The 16471-nt window shown below is 43.1% G+C and overlaps 1 protein-coding gene and 1 long non-coding RNA gene across 5 annotated transcripts in view; both read left to right on the top strand.

The window, feature by feature from the left end:
• The window catches only part of JARID2 (jumonji and AT-rich interaction domain containing 2), a 231759-nt gene that overhangs the window by 60248 nt on the left and 155040 nt on the right, over positions 1 to 16471 (top strand). The gene's annotated exons all lie outside the window — the stretch shown is intronic.
• LOC139179080 (uncharacterized) overlaps positions 9433 to 16471 on the top strand; it is a 31704-nt gene continuing 24665 nt past the window's right edge. Inside the window, exon 1 of the long non-coding RNA XR_011563481.1 lies at positions 9433 to 16438. This is a non-coding gene — a long non-coding RNA (uncharacterized lncRNA). The remainder of the gene's footprint in view (positions 16439 to 16471) is intronic.

The following is a 16471-nucleotide window of genomic DNA, read 5'->3' as shown; positions in this document are numbered from 1 at the left end:
TTTCAAGTAGGCATAGCTGTATTGCTAGAGCGTGGTTAATTTGAGCTCCCCAGATTCTTCTATCCTCACAGTATGTTTTTCAGTATGTTTCAAAAAGGTTAGAACTTTGTAGCTGTCCCCTTATCAGCATGGTTCACTTATAATCCTGTGCATGTGTGGATATATAAGGAGAAAGACACTGGGAGGAAACTTGGGCTGTGCTTGGGGAGGCTTGTGAAGAGAATGGAAAATGCATTGCTATGTTAATTTCCCCCCACAACCCCAGTTACTTAATATTTAATCAAGACACAGGTCAGATATTGGTTATGTAGCAGGAGTCCAGGCTAGGCTAACCTTACTGTTGTGTTTCCACCAGAACTGACTTAGAAAGAAAAAGGAAAACCTTGCTTTTAATTAGGCAGCTCCTAGGATGTATGGGTGAAAATAGGAAAAATGTAGTTTAAGAACCTCAGTGATTGTACTCTATAAATATTAATTTAGAGTGGATTGGTATCTGGGGAGTTGGTTCAGTTTTACTGTGTAAGTAGGTCACAGGTAGAAGGTCAAACATTGACTGTTCATAATCAGCAGGCTACACAAATATGATTTGGAGGTTGTTTGGAGCCCTACTGTACTTTAAACTCATCTGGTATTCATTACAATGCAGTTTCTCCATAAGACGAAACTGTATAGCTAATGACATAAAAATGTTTCCTCCTTATCTAATCAGGAATCTTTCTTGAGCAGCTAGATTAGATGTTATTCAGAATGGATAATATAGGAAATAATTACTCACTGTATTTCATTTGTGGAATTAACCACATGGCCTCTAACTTACTTACAGTGCTTATGGAGAGAAAGCCAGTGAAGAGCAGTCTCTGATACCTTTAGCCAATGGCATACAAGAATATGATACTGTTTTTGTTTTTTAAAAAACTGCATATGAAATATACGTGATTTGGAATTACTTTATGGTTTTGGTGCATTTGCCCATCTTGCTTGTGGAGTTTTATGAAATTGCAGTATGTGAAACTTGGGGAGGAGAGGCAGTGTGTCATAATGAGTAACATTAACTCAAGAAAATGTATATTGGTTGTATAGGGCAGTGTGATGGGAACTGGTTTGCCTGTTGTGAGCACATGGAAAATGCTGGAAACTTTCTTACAAGATAACTAGATTTCATTTGAGTTTGATTTCTGAATCTTGCCAATTACAGAAGACCTGGGCCTATGCCAATTCATACTATATTGAGCTTTACTATCATTGTTATAATTACCCACCTTCTTGTAGGGATAAAGGGCAGTGCCATCTTGTACCTCAAGAAAAAGGCAGTCATAAAAATTCTTAATAGTTCTTTGTGAGTTGTCTACTCTGTGTGTTAACTGAGGCAGTGCCCACACGAGTGTTCGGAATACTAGCTTCAGAACACATTTCATTCCTCAAAAATGCACGCTTACCCAAGGATTAAGTCACTTCAAATGATGTTTAACAAGGAAAATCAGGTTTGAAAATCTTTTTGGTTGGCTCACAAGACACTTGGATGTAGCTTTTTATTACTTCTGCTTTCTCTTCACATTCAAGTGTTGGAGACAGTAAAACCAGGGTGTCTGTTCAGAACCAAAGACTGTGAGCAACAGCAGACTTAACTATTTCATAACTTGTCTGCAGAAGACACGTTTCTTCAGCATCTTACGAATAGTTCTTGTCTTTACAGGTTAATTGCTGCGTTCTTCTTTGGGTCAATGGCTAAGCAAAGTAACAACAGCCAAAATACTGTGCTTGATGGGAGAAGTTAGTCAATAATAATAGAGCATGACTTCGAAGTCAGAGCTTATAATTGGAACATTCTTGATTATTAAAATTGGTGTACAGGAGTTGATGTGAGGTTGGGAAATCTTCAAGCCTGACTGGTGGAGTGAAAACCATGTGAGTGTAACTTGAGGCATGCCAATAAGTATATAAATACAAGGACCGCTTATGGAAACTGTTTTCAAGAAACAGGACAAGGGGAAGGTATGTGTAGGGTCTGTGGTTGTGGTCTTCCACCTGTTTAAAGACAGGATGCTCAGAGTAAGAGCTGTGTTCATTACTGTGTGGACTAATCGAGCATCGCTTTGCTGTGGCCCCTCAGTGTGCTTCCTGGTGCCCAAGAAGGTCTGGAGAGATGCTGAGGTGTGTGCTTTGAATAACATCCTTCTCTTGAGTCCTTATTGGCTCAAGTCCCTGTGGCTCAGACAGTAAAGAATCTGTCCGCAGTGTGGGAGTCCTGGGTTCGATCCCTGGGTGGGGAAGATCCCCTGGAGAAGGGAATGGCAGCCCACTCCAGTACTCTTGCCTGGGAAATCCCGTGGACAGAGGAGCCTGGTGGGCTGCAGTCCATGGGGTTGTAAAGAGTCAGACACTGGACACGACTGGGCGACTAACCCTCTCACTCTCTGGAGTCCTTGCCTTTTCTTCAGAATGGGAGATACAACAGTACCTACCATGTAAGGATGGTGTTTGAATCACACGAGAAATGCTTAGGTAGCCCCTGGCATATGTTGAAAGTGTTCCAGGACAGTTTCTAACCTGAAAGCCTGAGCAGGATTTTAGCCGGTGCTCAGGGAGCGTCTGCATCAAGCCGCAGGCTGAGCCAGACTTCCTATGTGTGCATTTGCTCAGTCGTGTCCAGCTCTGTGTGACCCCGTGACCAGTAGCCCACCAGACTCCTCTGTCCGTGAAACTCTCCAGTCAACAATACTGGAGTCGGTTGCATTTCCTTCTCCAGGGGACCTTCCCAGCCCAGGATTGAACTGCTGTCTCCCGCATTGGCAGGCAGATTCTTTACCATTGAGCCACTTGGTTATCATTTAGCTGAAAACAGCTTTGTCCGAGGTATCTGCAACATTGGGGGTTGGTGGCTGGAGGAGACTTCAGGGTAGAGAAGGACAGATGATTTCTATTTCCAGATTATGCCCTGAAACAAAACAAAAACTCTCCTCCCCCTGAATTCCAGCGTATCAGACATAACCATAATATAAACATGACAGCATACTCTTAAACCGAAGGGAAGAATTCCAAGCTGTTCTGAATTATCTGGTTCATTTGAGATTGGACTGTGTGATTTGGTCGTTGACTGGGTTACATGCTAAGGTAGTATGCACCAGGACTGTAGTTTGCTTTTCCCCACTGCATGGTGGTTGCATTTTTCCCAGCAGATTCATTCTCGTTTTTTCCTTTTCTGCTCCCCTGGGCTGTGGTAAGGAACCTCTTGGATCTGAGCAGGCGGTGGGCTTTTGCCTGCTTGCTGGGCAGGCAGGCAGGCACAGCCTGGTTTTCCAGTTGGATTTCTCCTGCCTTCCTTTCTGCGTCCATTAGGTGTCCCTGAATTGTGTAGGAGCAGCTATTTCGTGTTCTTTGCCTTTCCTTTCTTACACTCTGACGAATGAGCTGGGGTGTGTGTGCGTGCCTGTATGCACGTGTGCGCCTGAGTGACTCACTGGCTGCAGCACCAGAGAAACCCAGCCCCAGACTCAGCAGCTTTCATAGATCTGGGGCAACTCTATGCCACCCCCAGAGAGTCCAACCAGGGGGAGGGTTTCCAGCACCTTGCCTTTCTGCCTTTTGTGCCTTTTCCTTTCCTTCGTCCTGCTCTCTAGAACTCAAACCTCAGATGTGACCCCATCCTCTAGCCTCCTGTGAGCAATTGAAGCACGCCTGGTCTGTATTGATATGCACCATCGATGTGAAATACACCCTGGATTTCCAAGACCTAGTAATATGAAAATAAAGCTAAATCATTGGGTTTTTTTTTTTAACTGAATGAGTCTTTAAATTTTCAAGAGTTTTACACACATGATTTCATATAGTCCCATAAAACCCCCCTTTTCCCCCCTACCCCTATGTGGCACCCCCTTTGCCTCCCCACGGGCAACTATTAATTTGTTCTCTAAATCTTAAAAGTCAGTTGATTTTTATATTGACTACATGTTTAAATGATAATATTTTGGCCATATTTAAATAAAATATTTTTAAAACCTCACCTGTTTCGCAATTTTAATGTGACAATTTGGTAACTTAAAATTACTGTGTGGCTCATGTTTTGTTTCTGTATAAACAGCACTGGTCTATTGTGTACAAGATTCTTGGGCCCTGAGTAAGGTGGAACATGTGTTGAGGTATAATTAGCTTGCAGTAAAATTCATCTATTGTAAGAATTCAGTTCTGCAAAGTTTGAGAAATGCACTGAGTCAGGTAACTCATGACAGCAAGTGCCCCCCTCTCCAAACATTGAGTTCTTTTCTGGATTTTTTGTGGCTTTTCCAGAATGTCTCATGTGGAATCACACAGCATATAGCCTTTGAGTCTAGTATAGTATCTTCACATATTGGAGATTCATTCATGTGGTTCATACTAGAAGTTCATTTCTGTTTTTTTGTTGAGTGGTATTCTGTTGTTGACTTTACCACAGTTTGTTCATTAGTTCACAGACATTTGGTTGTTTGTAGTATTTGATCGTTGTGAATGGAACTGAGACGCGCACACACACGTTTTTGTGAGGGTATAGTGTTTATTGGTAGGTATTTATTGCTAGTGTATGTTTAACTTTATAAGAAAATGCCAGTCTTTTCCAAAGTGACTGTATTCTTTTTGTATTCCACAAGCAGTGTATGAGGGTTCACGTTTTGCCCTGGAGGGTTCATTTGTATTTGGTCTTGTCAGCTTTTCAGTTCTAGCCATTTTAATAGATAGGTAGTAGAATTTCATCATGGTTTTATTTTGCATTTCCTTAGTGACTAATAGATGTTCAGCATCTTTTCATGTGTGTGTTTACCCATTTAAAATTGGGTTCTTTTCTTATTATCAGGTATTGAGAATTCTAAAAATAGGCTGTGGATATGGATCTATTAAGTATGTTTTGTACCTACGTTTTTATTCTGTATGAGTTTGCTTAGGGCTGCTGTAACAAAGTACCACAGAATGAGTGGCTTAAATAATAAGAATTTTCACACAGTTATGGAGACCAGGAATCTGAGATCTGCCTTGTTTCTTCTGAGGCCTTCCTCCTTAGTTTCTGGTTGCTTTCTCACTGTATCTTCCTCGTTCTTCTGCACAAGTCCAGACTTCCTCTTTTTATAGGTACGCCAGTCATCATGGAGCAGGCCCCACCCCAGTGACCTCATTCTAACTCTGTCTCCTCTTTAAACTCTGTCTCCAAATGCAGTCACATTAGAGGTACTTCAGGTTAGGATAATTGAAGTTTGGGGAGCAATCACAACTCACACCATGACATTTTTAAACATTCATTGTCATCAGTAGAACAGAACCATTATTATTTCAGTGAAGCTCAACTTACCTTGATCAATTCCTCCTTTTTGTATCCTAAGAAATCTCATGGCAAGGATCATCTCCTGTGTTTCTTCTAGGAGTTCAATAATATTTTCTACATTTGCACTATGACCACTTTTGAAGTTTTCTTTGGTGCAAAGTGTGAGTCAAAGATTTTTTTTTTTTTTAATGAATCTCCTTTTATTTTGGTTTAAAACTCCTAGCCTTTTGGCAAACTAATCCATGCCCTTGTCCAAGCATTTCAACAACACAGAAGGAAATAAAGTCATAAATTCTCTACCTTGTCCAACCTCTTTCTAGAGGAAATACCTTCCAAGTTTTTCTTTGTTTGTATGTGTGTATAATTTCATCTTCTTCCTATAGTTTTGAAACTTGCTTTTTTCACTTAATCACAGAAGGCCTTTGAGTCTGTTGGGTTACTTTCCCAAAGGTTGAGAGGGAAGGAGAGAAGGGAAATTCCTGTTGGAAGTCTGTAAGGAGAGGCGCTTGTGTGTCATGGAGACCTCATATATGGGACATGGCTCAACTTTAATCTTTTTTTCAATAGCTTAACCTACTACCCCCCTGCTCCCCCATTAACTGCCGGGCTTCGCGTTTTCAGCCTTTGAACATCCTCATGGATCTGTTTGTGTAAATCTATCTTGTGTCTTTTAAGTAAATGGCTCCATAGGGTAGATGCTTCCAGGGGGAGTCATGCGGGTGCCTCCATAGCCAATCTCCTCTGCGTTTAGTCCCTCTGGTCCCTTCATCCTGTTGCGTCCCCTGAGAGGTTGACTTGTTTCCTATTTACTTAACAGCGCCCACCTCCCCCTTTGGCTTCCTCTTCCAATGCTGTTTTTCTTCCTGTCCCTTTTTAATGAAGACTTTAGAACCTATGCTTGCACCTGAGCACAGTACTTTTTTCTAAACTTTGACTTTAAAAAAGTCAAAGAAATTTCTGTGCTAAGAAATTTTGAATGACACCCAGTATCCCTGTGCACTAGCGTGCAACTCAAAACACGTTTCATGAAACTTAGCCTCGTGTTCATCACCATCTGTGAATGTATTTGGATCTGTCCAGTTTTTTTCCTATTTGATTGGAAAGAAAAGTATTTGTCGGGAGACCCCGTGCCTTGATTTCCTCTAAGGGAGCCGCAGTCCAGAAGTCGGTGTATCCTGGCTGTCTCCCACTTGTGTTGGGTGTGTGTGTGTGAAGGCTGAAGTCTCTTTCTCCCAGTTCCTCCTGTACAGAGGCCCCTCCTCCAGACAGCGCTGTGTGCGGGAGCGGGTTTAGGGGGACACAGTGTCCTTTCCTGACGACTTGATGCCTCTTTTCCCTTGATAGGAATAGAGGGTCTTTGCTGTGCCTGGTCGCAAGGGGAAGGTCTGCCTTTTGTCATAGACTTTTCTCTCCATCTCAGGGGTTCTCAGAGTCCTTTCCTGGGGAATCTGCAAGGTGAAAAGTATTATTGGAGTAATACCAGGGCATTGCGTTCCTTTTTCACTCTTGTTTCTCTCAGATGGGCAGAGGTGAATAAGGCAGCGAATTGAATTCTTTTATGAGAATCCACGTGACTTCTGTTACACCAGACATTAAGGAGACTTGCTGAAGTGCAAAACAGTGCCACATTTTTCAGTAAAATTTTTTTGTTTTGGAAAATATAATTTTCATAGGAATGTTACTTATGTTAATATGTAGTAGTTTACGTTCTAGGTGAATTAATGTATATTCAAATTTTTTTTCAGTTTTCAGTATCAGTTTCTAAATACCTGTGTTCCATGTGGAAAACAGCTCTCTGGGTCCTCAGTTTTCCAGAAAACTTGGTTGCTCTACCTACAGTCTGTGTGGTTGAAACCTTTTTTTCTAGAGGAGCCAGCACCTTCCCTGCTTTACAGAACATTTGATTATAGGAAATTGCCAACTTATGCAAAAGTGGTGAAAATCATCTCCCGCACTGCCACACACCCATCTCCTGGCTCCAGTACACCCGCCGTGGAGTCAGTGTTGTTTCGTTTATAGTGTCTACTTCCACCCCTTGGGTTGTAGTAAAAGCAAATTTCAAACATCATTTATTGTGTAAACATTCCATTATTAAACTTAAAAGATGAGGATTTTGTTTACAGAAGACATACCCAGCATACTGATCATAGAAATAAGAGGTTTTAATATGAAAAATCTAGTCAGTGTTCAAGTTTCCTCTACTATCTCTCCTTTTTTTTTCCTTTAAAGGTTGGTTTAAAATAAAGTCTGTGCACTGAGATTGCTTGATAAAACTTCATTATAAATAATCTAATACCCCTACTCCCGCCCCTGTAACCTGTTGAGGGACAGGGTCCTCTGTCCTCTGCCACAGCTGGTGGGTGTTTGTGTGGCCTCATCTCCCAGCAGCCTTTGTGGGGGATCTGCTGGGGTGGATGGGGATTTGCTTTGAGGAGAGACCCAGTCTTGGGTTCACTTCCCCTCGCCACTTTATCCTCTGTGCATTTTCACATTGCAGTCCCTCAGCTGCACTTTTTTTCAGGTGGATGGGGGTGCATATCTGTGATATGTGTACTGTTCAATTGGTATCTGGAAACTTCTGCGAGGTCCTCACCTCCTGGGGTCTGTGCATACCGACACGTGGGTGTGGAGTGTGACTGAGTGAGTGGACTGTCTAACCCTGACTGCCCACCTGGAGGGTGGGATCGGACCCTGGGGTCTTAGGTGGTGCAAGTGGGCGCAAGGCTGAGGGCCATGGCTGCCTCTTCTGTCCTGATGCAGGAGACCCCTGGAGCTTGGGAGGCTGCGCTGGGAGGAGGGCAGGGCCCAGCACTTGGAGGAGCTTGTAGAAACAGCCCCCGTGCGATGGTAGAGGTTTGTTTCTCGGGCAGTTTTAACGCACCTGGAGGTGAGCAGGGCCTCAGAGTCTTCTCACCTCCACTTTAACCTTCTTACCCTTCAGGATTCAGTGTCAGCTCCTTTGTGAAGCCTTCTCTGCGCCCCCCGCGCCCCCGCCCCCGCCAATTAGATGCATCCTCAGTACTGGGGTTACCTCGTTCTTGTTTCTGTCTCACAGGCCCTGAATTGTTTTCAGAGGTGCCTTTCCCCTCTGCTGCCCTGGCCCCTCTTGGTCCATCCTGTTAGCGAATTGCTGGTGAATATTTATTTACCACAGGCCTGGCTGCTCAGTAAATGTTGGTGGAAGAAAAGACTCACCCTGAGTGAGAGTTCACACAGGGAAAATTTCAGGAGGTGTAAGGTCAGCCTCCTGCAGGGAGGCCTTGCCACATGATGCAGGCCTTGGTAGGTCCTGACCAAAATTTCCATGAACTGTGCAGTGTTCTGGGTTCATTATTTGGTGTCGTTGGAAGGATTAAATGGTCATACGTGTACAGTGCTTAGAAAATAGTTAAAATCCACTGAATGCCGACTGTTTTTACAGAAGGAGTCGAAGCGTGAGGCTGTTCATCCAAGTTGCCAAGTGAAGTATTAACATCACCCCAAAGCCAGGACTGTGAGAACGCAGCACACAGTCATAACGAGACTGTGTGCCTTGTGACCTCAGAGCACGAAATTCAAATTGTCAAGCCACCTCGTCCCCCCATTTCACACCGACAGCAGCGTGGGTTTATGGGGGGGAGGTGCTGTAGGGCAGTTACCATCGGGCATATAGAGTGTGGAGTGTCATCTGTAGCTTGAGAGGCCCTTGCCCAGTGAGGATGGGCTTGGGGGTGCACAGGTGGCTGGCGTGCAGGAGACCTGCCAGGAAGGTGACTGGAGGCCCCCAGCTGTGATGCCCTCAATCAAAGTGGGGTTCTTGGTAGGCTCTCATCTTTTCCTTGGGACCAGAGAAGTATCTCTGCACCCATTGTAAATCCATTGACTCAAGGAAGCACGTAGGTCAGAAATAGTTTAGGAGCCCAGAAAAACAGACTGTGTAATGGTGCTTGAATTTAATGAGGCAGAAACAAGTGTCCTTTGATGCGTTTGTTTGCATTATTTGGGATCCCTTAGTCCTGCAGCTCATTTCTTAATGGTCCTCTTACTGTCCCTTAGGACTCTGGTCTGGGATTCTTCTGCTCCACGGTTGTGGGTGATCGATCCTTCCAGGGGAGGGGATTGAAGGGAGTGGGTGTGGGTGGGACTGGGAAGGGGTGGGTCTGGAGAAGCCAGCTGCTGCCAGGTCTGCAGGGCAGAGAGCGAGAGTTGACAGCTTGCCTTGATCTAACAAGGGTTTGAGCACGAGGGAGGTGATGTGTTGAAATGATCTCTTTAGGGTTCTGCCTCTTCACTCATGGCAGGCTTGCAGTCCACCAGGAAAGAGAGAGAGAGAGAGAGAGAGAGAGAGAGAGAGAGTGAGAGAGTGAGAGAGAGTGAGTGAGTGTGTGTGTGTGTGTGTGTGTGTGTGTGTGTGTGTTACGAGGGCCTCTTTTACTGTTTCCATCCTCATTTGGTGGTGTGTGTGTGTGTGTGCTTCCCTTTCATGAACGAGAGTCTCTATCTTTAATACGCAGGTTAAAACACACACTCTGTCTACCTTGTGAAGGTCAGACAGCTCAATGGAATGTCTCTTTATTTGTCTTCCCGTTTCCCAAAGTTGTTGTCAAGTTTCTGAATTTTGAGATGTTTCCTTCTTTCTCTTACCCACGGAGTACCTTTATTCTTCTTGCGTGTGGAAAATAACATTGTGTTAGGTTGCAAACGTTTATCTCATTTTTTGGGAAGACATTTTTGTAGAATACTGGTGGAGGCTTGTGTCATTTCATAGTCCTGATTTGAAGTCCTGATTATTTGAAGCATTCATGTTGTGTAGTTGTTGATGTAAATCTCAGTGCAACAGATGGTTAGCAGCATCTTGTCTTTTATACTTCATTTTTCCTGAGTTTTTTTAAAAAAAAAAAAATTTTTTTTTTTTTTGGAGCTTTACTGTAATTAAACTTGGCATTTGTTTAAGGAATAATTTCTGATTTCTTTGGCCATGATCTGGAGAAAATGACATGTCTGTGTTCTGGGAGTGAATTCTGGTTGAGAACCTTTGTCCTTTGCCTCGCCTTTTTTTTTTTTTTTTTTTTTTAAATTTCACGAGTCAGACTGTAACTTTAAAAGAAACTGTAGGAGCTGTTCCCCAGGTTATTCACAAAATGAGTCTTTGTCTGCTTTTTCATTCACCATCTGGTTGCAAAGCTAAATTGGAATCGTGCTTGTTTTAATTATTTTCTACTTGTGTGGCCAGGAGGTTATTTGGTCTGGCGAGGTTACACTATAAGCTCACGCTCTCATTAATACCACCGCATCCACATCCTGCCCAGCATCAGAATGGTTAAGTTGATCCACTTGTGTGGCCAGCGCTTGATACAACACAGTGGTCACGACTTAAAATTACTGGAGGAAATGTGGTGTCAGTGTGTGGGTTTTCTTTTTTTCTTTCCCTCCTCCTCTCTCTCTCTTTTAAATCTCCAATAATGTTAATTAAGTACATTTTTCTTCCAACAGAAATATGATTATAAATGGCTTAGGTTGGCGGTCTTAAGATTAGTGCCTGGTGGTGCTAAAGGGATAGCTTGTGCATTTCAAAAAATTGTATAATAAAGTATTCAGAGCACTTACATTGTGAGCACTCCATGGCATGAATAATGGAACTAGGTAGTCAGAAGCTTCTCCAGTCAGTCACTGTTTTTGATGAATCAGCCGAAAGATTCTAATGTTGCAGAGAGGTATTGTTTAATACTAGGAAGGTGACATCAAAAGATCTCTTAAAAACATTTAAATATACTGCACTTTCCTGCTTGGGAAGACTGAACAGTTCAAAGCTGCAGTGTTTTTAGAAGGTGGCTTTATTCAGAGTTCTCTGAAATCCTGTTTGTAGGTTATGAAGAGTACATGTTCATTGTCTTGAGAAGTCAGTAGTGGTTCTGTCCTTCCCCCATTTAAAAAGCATGACAAACATGTAGTCTAGTACAGGGAACGGAGAGCAGAAGCAGCTCCTACAAAAGTGCTCAAAGTTGTCCATTCGGGCAAGAATTTATCAAACACCCTGCGATTTGGGAGAGTACCTGCTAAGGTCACCCATTACAGATGTATGTTCTGCTGTAGGAGAAGGAAATGGCAACCCACTCCAGTGTTCTTGCCTGGAGAATCCCAGGGATGGGGGAGCCTGGTGGGCTGCCATCTATGGGGTCACACAGAGTCGGACAGACTGAAGTGACTTAGCAGTTCTGCTGTAAGAGCCAGAGTCAGGTAAAAATTTGGAAAGGCTGGTAAACAGAAGTACTGCCAAACTTAAAACCAGTAGCTCTAACTTAGTCTTACATCAGAATGTAGAAGGAGGAAGAAGGTGGGAGGGTTAAGATGGGTAGAGAAAAAAAGAAAAGACCTGCCAAGAAGGACAAGAATATTCACGTGAAGTTACTTCACTGATGATTTATTGGTATTTTACAGGAGGGGATTAAATGATTATTTGAGAAAAACAAATTGGGCATTTGCCTCATGAGGTTAATTTTTAAAGATACAGCTGAGTAGTAATTGGAACTCAAACTTGTCTCATGGTTCTTCTAATGAATCAAAATACATGGTGTAACAGTGTCAAGGTAAGAGGCTCGCAGTTAAATCTGAATCTTTATTTTTCTTGAATTAAATCGATGGTCTTTTACAGCAGCACCGTGGAGAAACAGTTTTATTATCTGGAAAGAGCAACATGTGAAACCCCTCTTCTAAAGTACCCATAACTTGTAAAGGGATATGTGTGGTAGTGAGCGTGCCTGCCTTGAGCTCCAGGAGAAAAGACCGGAGTGGTAGACAAGTGGTGGGTGCCTTGGCCTTCTGTCAGCCTGGTAGACCTTCTGAGTTTAGAGAAGACTTTCTGAGGGATAAGACCCTGCAGAGTTGAGACGCAGAACAATTCTTTGTGTGGATTTGCCCCGAAACACAGACAAATCCAAACTGAGGAAATAAACGTGCGTGCTTGTATTTTACAGAGTACTCACTTGCAAGCACATTGCCTGAGCTTCTTCCCACTGTCACATCATCTTTTTTTTGTGTGTAACAGCTTTGTGGACATATAATCCGTGTACCGTAAAATATACCCTTTTAAAGTATAAAATTCTGTGGTTTTTAGTATGTTCACAGAGTAATGCAGCCATCACCACTATCTAATTTCAGAACATTTTTGTCAACCCAAAAGGTAGACTTCATTCCTGTTCGCTGTCAGCGCCTCTGTCCGCCCTCCCGCCAGCCCGGCAGTCACTGCTGTCTCTTCTGGTGCAGTGGGTAGGACTGTTCTGGACATCTCATCAAAATGGAATTGTACAACATGTGGCCTTATTTATTGTCTGACTTTTGTTTCCCTGTTTTTAACCCATCAGTGTCTTTGAGGTTCATCCACATTGTTCCATGAATCAGCACTTCACCCCCCTTTTATTATTATTATTTTTTATTGATGTGTAGTTGATGAAACTGGTAAGTTACTGGTGTGCAATACAGTGATTTGTAATTTTTAAAGCTAATACTCCATTCGGAGAAGGCAATGGCAGTCCACTCCAGTACTCTTGCCTGGAAAATCCCATGGATGGAGCAGCCTGGTAGGCTGTAGTCCATGGGGTCGCTAAGGATACTCCATTTATAGTTATTACAAATATTGTCTATATTTCCCTTGCCTACCCCCTTTTTAAAAATTTTTATAAAATATACCTAGCAAATATAGTCATTTTAGGAAGAAAATTCAGTGGCATGGACAGCATTCATAGTGTTGTGCAATCATCACCACTATTGATTTTCCAGAAATCTTTCTTATTGCCAGTAATATTGTATTATAAGTAGACCACATTTTATTTATTCATAAATGACATTTGGTTGTTTTCATTTATTGTCCATTATAAATAATACTGCTATGAGCTTTTGTATACAGGATTTTGTCTGGACAAAGGTTTTCAGTCTTTTTTTTTTAGTTAGTAGTGGAATTGATTGGTCATATGGTAACTCCCTGCCTTTTGTACGTCAATATTGGAGGAATGTGTATTCCTTTGCCCATTTTTGGATTGGGTGGTTTTTATTGCTGTAAGAATTCTTTACATATCCTAGATACAGGTCCCTTATATGATAAATGACTTAAGAATAATTCCTTCTTCTACTGTCGTGGAAATGTGGATATATTGGATATCCCTTATTTTCTCAATTCCCTGTGAAATGGTATTAGCAGAAAAGATTATAGCTAGTTTAGCGTCCAAACTTGTTCAGGAATGTGTAGGTGAAAAAGAAAGGAAATAAGGTTATGTGTCACCAGAAATGAGATTCAAAGTTGATGCCATAGCTTACCAAGTGATCAGGGAATCTTGGGCCAAGGGAGGCAAACCACTGAGGTGGTTGTGCAGAGATCAAACAAGTACCAGAGGGATCTGTTATCCTGCAGAACTTTGTGGAGAAGAGAGGAGCTTTCCTGTTGTGCTTATCGGTATGGAAGGACACACAAAACCCAAGTGGGCAAACCTTTAAAGTATGACATTTTACAGCTTGGAAGACCATAGCCCCAAAGGAAGGCAAGCAGAGGTGTTTCTCAGACCACATGTAAGTCTATACGATGTGAAAACAGGAATTGATCTGACAGCGTGAAGACATGGCAGCCTCCTCTAATTAAAGCCTCTTGATGACATTAAACTGTGTTGCTTCATTACAATAAATCATATATTAACAGACTATGTCTCTGAAGAGGCATTGTCAGTGTGCTGCGAGATGGAGCGAGACTTGACCTTGTCGTTGCAGGGATTCCTTGGAGGCGATGACTCCTGTTGCCCAGGGTGGGTGTGAGCCCCGCTGGAGTTACTTTGGAGTAACTCAGGTCTTAGAGAGTGCGTCCTGATAATTCTGTTCTACAGATGCCGATGCTTTTTATATTGAATACACACTTCAATGTAAGGACTGTTTCCTGTCGAAGGGAATACAGTTTTCATTCCCTGTTTTCACAGCCATTTATTTTCTGACCCCCTCTTAATTTTCAAGCTGGTCTGGGCTTGGCTTGACTTAACTTCCACAGCAGTTTCTACAGGCTCATTCGACCAAGTGCTGGTTTCTTTTTCCCTCCTTCAGCCAGCATTTGGAGAGCCCATTGACGACCAGATGGATCAAGCAGGTATTGGCTATTTTTACCAGTTGATCATCTGGAAGACATTATGTCGTGCTCTGTATGTCTCTTTCTGAGATTCTTAATAGTGAAATACCTGGGGTAGTGTAGAATGTAGAAACAGACCTGTTTGGAACTCTGAAGTAATGATAAAATAAATGCAAATGTAAGACTGGGAAAATCCTAGTTCCTGTGAAAAATCGATTACTACTGCCCATTCAAGACCCGGACCATAATAGCATACGACACCACCTAGGCTCATGAGGGCTGCTATTAATTTATTTTCATTGGTTTAATTTTCAAAAGTTAATTATATTAAACCAGTGGGGTATATTTAATTTCTCCTTGATGCAGACTATTAAGCACTCACCAACCTTTTTTTCTCTCTTGATTTTGTAAATGTTAATTGTAAATCAGTACATCTTGGCTCTGTACAACCAGAAGGGGCCCCGGGGAGAGCTCTGTCCACACCCCTCGTGTTGTACACCACAGCACCAGAGACATCTGGGTCACCTTGCTTTACGGCGGAGGTCTCCTTTGAACGCTGATGTCTTAGGACAGTCACTGGAGACGTTTGTACCTCCTACCGTTTGCTCCTCTGCATCCTGGGCGCCGTTTCCTTTGTTCTCTTCCTGTCTCTGAGCGCTCTCCAGCTAGCTGCAGGTCCTCTTCTCTGCTCGCCTTTTGCTGTGCAGGGGTCCCCGCGCCTCTGTCGTCCCCTGGTGTCTCCTGTCCTTGTGAGCCTCCCCCGCCCCCCATCCACGGTCTGTTGCTGTCCAGGCCGCAGCCGTTCCTCCTTGACTGCCCTCTGTTCCTGTTGAACAGCAGTGAGAGCAGCACCCCTTCTCTTGGTGAAAGTGCTAGTCCCAAGCATGGCCCCTCCATTGTCCTCGAGGACACCACCAGGGTGGCTGGGCTGCTCTCTCTGAAACTTTAATAGTGATAATAATAATTGGGGGGGGGGGGCAGTGGGTAGATTGCCTCTGGATGGGGGTAGGGGAGAAGTATGTCAACTCTGACTTCTCAAATTGTGTGTTTTATGACCATGTCTCTACAATTTTAGTATGTTGTTAAAAATAGGAACCTGAGGATTAAACACTTTGGCTTTTGCAGTTTTGGAATGAACCGTTACTGTCAGCCGCAGAATTTAATAATTGCTAACATTTAGTTAGAGCTGTAGTGTGTACTTTTTAAGCATACATTTACAACAACATTTGTTGATTCCTGTAGACAATGATAGATGCTATAGCTTTTGTAAGAGAACCATTTTGCCTGGGGGAAGAATGTTGTAGTAATTCCCAAATGTTGAAAACTGCTTTCTGGAGCTTATTAAAAACACCTCCCTCCCTGCCCCCCTCTGTGTTCTGTTGCAGCATTGGTTTCCTAATAGTTTTTTTTTTTTTTAATGGTGAAGTTAAAATTTTAGATGTAAGTTTTCTGAAATTTCAACCCAGAACTGCTTTTTTATGCTGTCTAGGCTGTAATGTGCAGTCAGGATTGGGGACTTTTGCCAGGCAAGGGTGAACTGATTTTCTGTGTTGATTGTGATTCATGTAAAACCCAAATTAGTTACTTATAATCACCCCTCTTCTGTGCTTTCCAAATAAGAGCTGTCTCTCTTCATGCAGATGCTGTGTTCTGGTGCAGTGGCTGTGGGGCTGTCAGACTCGGGCCTGACTAACCCCGTGCCTGCGGAGCGCCTGGCCCGCCGTTTCCTCTGTATCTGTGTCTTCTGTAGTTCTTAGGTCGCAGAGGAAGGAAGGAAGCTGATGACCACTGAGATCATAACAGATAGAAACCATGGACTGGTTTCTGAGCCTGACTCTGACTGTGTGACTTAGGGGACGAGCATGGGACTTCATTTTTGCTGTCCTGGGTCTTCATTGCTGCATAGGCTTTTCTCTGCTTGCACTGGCAGTCTTCTCACTGCAGTGGCTTCTCTTGCTGCAGAGCACAGGCTTGAGCTCTCCTGGGCTCAGTCGTGGTGGCGCCCAGGCTCGATAGTTGTGGCGCCCCAGCTTGGTTGCTCCAAGGCATGTGGGATCAGGGATAGAACTCCTGTCTCCTGCATTGGCTGGTGGATTCTTTACCAT

Source organism: Bos indicus, chromosome 23, assembly GCF_029378745.1.
Source record: "Bos indicus isolate NIAB-ARS_2022 breed Sahiwal x Tharparkar chromosome 23, NIAB-ARS_B.indTharparkar_mat_pri_1.0, whole genome shotgun sequence".
NCBI lineage: Eukaryota > Metazoa > Chordata > Mammalia > Artiodactyla > Bovidae > Bos > Bos indicus.
This window is presented reverse-complemented; position numbering and strand designations above follow the sequence as displayed.